The sequence below is a fragment of the Lissotriton vulgaris genome, chromosome 1_1 (assembly GCF_964263255.1).
Source record: "Lissotriton vulgaris chromosome 1_1, aLisVul1.2, whole genome shotgun sequence".
Classification (NCBI taxonomy): Eukaryota; Metazoa; Chordata; class Amphibia; order Caudata; family Salamandridae; genus Lissotriton; species Lissotriton vulgaris.
The window spans coordinates 1,369,686,775-1,369,691,112 of record NC_141685.1 but is presented as its reverse complement, the minus strand read 5'-3'; the positions used below and the strand labels follow the sequence as shown (position 1 = coordinate 1,369,691,112).

Sequence of the window (4,338 nt, the reverse complement as noted above, 5' to 3'; positions counted from 1 at the left end):
ATTATGTGCACACACCTTACAGTCAGTTGTTGTGGCCGAGTGGTTAAGGTGATGAACTAGAAATCCATTGGGGTCTCCCCGCGCAGGTTCGAATCCTGCCGACAACGAGAATCTTTTTAACATCAGCTACAATTTCAGAAGTTAACCTTTAGTATTTCTTCCATGTCAGTTTTATAAATAGGTGGCTTATTTTGGTGTCACTATTGACATATCACATATTTATTATAGCTCCCCCTTTCATATCTTTGCTATAACTCTCATGCTTCATTAGCGCTGGTGCAAACGCTTCAAATTATTATACCCTGGCTCTCTCGGTCATACCTGTGCATGCACTTGAAACTTACTTTACCAATAAAAGAAGCAAATAGAGAAATAAAATAAAAGTGCTAGCTGGATTAGGCAAACGCACTTCATAAAACTGCATTTTCTTTTCTATTCTCCCCCGTCTTACAAGCTTAACTGCTCCCTGTGTAATTTCTCTTAACCTGCTGTTCCTGGAAGAGAATTTCATCTACAAGCTCTTTCTGTGTTTTTTCCTAGTCTTTTCTTTCCCTTTTCTTAGATTTGTAACTGTTCCTTTACGTGCTCTATTTAGGCGCCATTAATCTCATTTGAGCTCCTTGTACCTGCTGCTGTTTTCTCCACACCTCATACTGTCTTTTCCCTCTTTCTCTCTTTCTCTGCGGTTGGTGGCTACTTTCCAAAGCGTCTGATGCCCCAATGTTCCTTCGTCTTGTTGTCAGACGTGAATTTGAAAAGCAACAAAATTAACGAGCCTTTACCACTCACACATGGCAGAAGTTTATACTTTAATTCAATGAGCTAAGAAAAGTGTGTTGTGGGGCCCCTACGAGCCATGGTGCTTGCTTCATCATAATTAGGCATGCAGTCATTAGCCACAGCTCTGATTATGGGTCACTGAGGTCAGTTTCAATAATTCCTCAAAAACCTAACCATGCAGTCCCCCCTAACTGTGTAGTTATCTTGCTTTACTGCTGTTTGTGTGATTAGCTGGGAGGAGCTCACGGCAGCATCCTCCCAATAAAAGTGTAGATGGACCGTTCCTTAACTCTTTCTTGCTTCACATACAGATGGCTTGAGGAGGTACAGGGGAGATGCAGGTCTAATAAACAGAATAGAATATCTGCGCCAGGTGTGTTTCTCTGCATAGGTGTCCCATCACAGGCCCACCAGTGTATGTGTGATCTTTGACTCCTGCCAGTTCACAAGCAGGCGGCCAGGAAACAGTTTCAGCCTATCAACCACTGAGGAGATAAAGCCTTTGTATAAGGAATGAGGAAGCAATGAACACATTCAGCCTATCACAGGAGTAGCCCTGAGTGTTCCGAATTATAATTTCTTCATGTCACTGTATGTTATTGAGCCCAAGTAGCTCGCCGTGATCGTATAGTGGTTAGTACTCTGCGTTGTGGCCGCAGCAACCTCAGTTCGAATCCGAGTCACGGCATTGTGGTTGGCAATGTCACGGCAGTTGGGTTTTTCCTTTACAGAATTCCCAAATGTACCAGTTGTTTTTGTAAAATGTCTATTAAAAACAGATCCTTTTCAATATTTAAACGATCTAACGACAAATTATTTAAACACACATGATTATAAGATGTAGGTATACTGTACTTACTGACATAAATTATCGTTCTTGAACATATTTGCGGTAAGGGGAGCGGACCTCTCCCCCAGGCCAATCAGAATGCAGATGAATGCAGTTGCAGTTGAGTGACCTGTGTTGTGGCTGTCTACAGGGAATGCACATATGTAGCTTTCTCGCAGCCCAATCCAGACGTCAATTGAAGACAGGTTTTCATGCAAATAGAGCAGTAAGTGCAGAGAAATGCTCACTCTCTAAAAATGGCATTTATACAATAGTAAGATTAAATCCAACCTCACCAGTAGATCGGATTTATCAATAAATAAATAAAGCTTCTCCTCTCTGATATGGAATTACCCCCCAAAAAGTATAAGGGAATACCCAATGCTAACCTATGAGAGGGGCAGACCTCACAGTAGTGAAAAATGTAATAGACTGTTTGATACTACTAGGACATACAAACTACCACAGTACATGTCTTACCTTTTACTTGCATATCATGATGCCCCTAGGACTACTTAGGGCCTACCTTAGGGGTTACTGATATGTAATAAAATTGGAGTTTAAGGCTTGGCAAGTAGTTTTAAATGCCAAGTCGAAGTGGCAGTACACTGCAGCACAGGCACTGCAGTAGCAGGCTTGAGACAGGTTTGAAATGCTATTTCTTTGGGCGGCACAATCAGTCCCTGGGTATATGGTATACCACTTTACAAGGGGCTTTCAAGTAAATTAAATCTGTCAGTCAGGTATACTCCAATTATACACATGATTAGGGAAGAAGCACGTGCACTTCAGCACTGATTAGTAGCGATAAAGTGATCAGAGTCCTAAGGCTAACAAAAAGATACAGCAAAATGCGGAGGTGAAAAGCAATAAGGTGGGGTTGGGACCACCTTAAGAATGCAAGGTCTAACAAAAACGAACTAAGGATAACATGAGTAAAACATCAGGTTTCTCTACAGCATTTGGTGAGACAAGTGGGCCTTCTTTTATCTTCCATAAATGCAATCCTTCCCGGACCCCTTTATTATATAGCTCTTCCAGGAAAAAATATAAAGCACTTACAAAGGAGCCTCAAATACTCAAAGATGGTAGACTTCTGTAATATGGGCCATATACTAAAAGCAGCACGAAAACAGAGTGCAATAGGGTCCAAAAAACTTGAGTGACCCATGAGAGTATGCATGCAAGCCTATGGTATTCCAAACTAGAGATATAAGCATGCTATTTTTGTTTTTAGGAGAGAATGTGCCTGCTGAAAAAAACATTATTTTTAAAAAGTGCATTGCAGAATATCAGGAATTTGCTGTGGGACACCTTGAAAACTTGCATACAGATTATGTGCACACACCTTACAGTCAGTTGTTGTGGCCGAGTGGTTAAGGCGATGGACTAGAAATCCATTGGGGTCTCACCGCGCAGGTTCGAATCCTGCCAACAACGAGAATCTTTTTAACATCGGCTACAATTTCAGAAGTTAACCTTTAGTATTTCTTCCATGTCAGTTTTATAAATAGGTGGCTTATTTTGGTGTCACTATTGCCATATCACATATTTATTATCGCTCCCCCTTTCATATCTTTGCTATAACTCTCGTCCTTCATTAGCGCTGGTGCAAACGCTTCAAATTATTATACCCTGGCTCTCTCGGTCATACCTGTGCATGCACTTGAAACTTACTTTACCAATAAAAGAAGCAAATAGAGAAATAAAATAAAAGTGCTAGCTGGATTAGGCAAACACACTTCATAAAACTGCATTTTCTTTTCTATTCTCCCCCGTGTTACAAGCTTAACTGCTCCCTGTGTAATTTCTCTTAACCTGCTGTTCCTGGAAGAGAATTTCATCTACAAGCTCTGTCTGTGTTTTTTCCTAGTCTTTTCTTTCCCTTTTCTTAGATTTGTAACTGTTCCTTTACGTGCTCTATTTAGGCGCCATTAATCTCATTTGAGCTCCTTGTACCTGCTGCTGTTTTCTCCACACCTCATACTGTCTTTTCCCTCTTTCTCTCTTTCTCTGCGGTTGGTGGCTACTTTCCAAAGCGCCTGATGCCCCAATGTTCCTTCGTCTTGTTGTCAGACGTGAATTTGAAAAGCAACAAAATTAACAAGCCTTTACCACTCACACATGGCAGAAGTTTATACTTTAATTCAATGAGCTAAGAAAAGTGTGTTGTGGGGCCCCTACGAGCCATGGTGCTTGCTTCATCATAATTAGGCATGCAGTCATTAGCCACAGCTCTGATTATGGGTCACTGAGGTCAGTTTCAATAATTCCTCAAAAACCTAACCATGCAGTCCCCCCTAACTGTGTAGTTATCTTGCTTTACTGCTGTTTGTGTGATTAGCTGGGAGGAGCTCACGGCAGCATCCTCCCAATAAAAGTGTACATGGACCGTTCCTTAACTCTTTCTTGCTTCACATACAGATGGCTTGAGGAGGTACAGGGGAGATGCAGGTCTAATAAACAGAATAGAATATCTGCGCCAGGTGTGTTTCTCGGCATTGGTGTCCCATCACAGGCCCACCAGTGTATGTGTGATCTTTGACTCCTGCCAGTTCACAAGCAGGCGGCCAGGAAACGGTTTCAGCCTATCAACCACTGAGGAGATAAAGCCTTTGTATAAGGAATGAGGAAGCAATGAACATATTGAGCCTATCACAGGAGTAGCCGTGAGTGTTCCGAATTATAATTTCTTCATGTCACTGTACGTTATTGAGCCCAAGTAGCTC

At 41.7% G+C, this 4,338-nt stretch overlaps 1 non-coding gene across 1 annotated transcript; it reads left to right on the top strand.

Annotated features, from left to right (window-relative positions):
* Positions 1 to 2,967: 2,967 nt before the first annotated feature.
* Positions 2,968 to 3,049, top strand: TRNAS-AGA (transfer RNA serine (anticodon AGA)). The gene has a single exon. It is a non-coding gene; the product is annotated as a tRNA-Ser (tRNA).
* Positions 3,050 to 4,338: the final 1,289 nt, after the last annotated feature.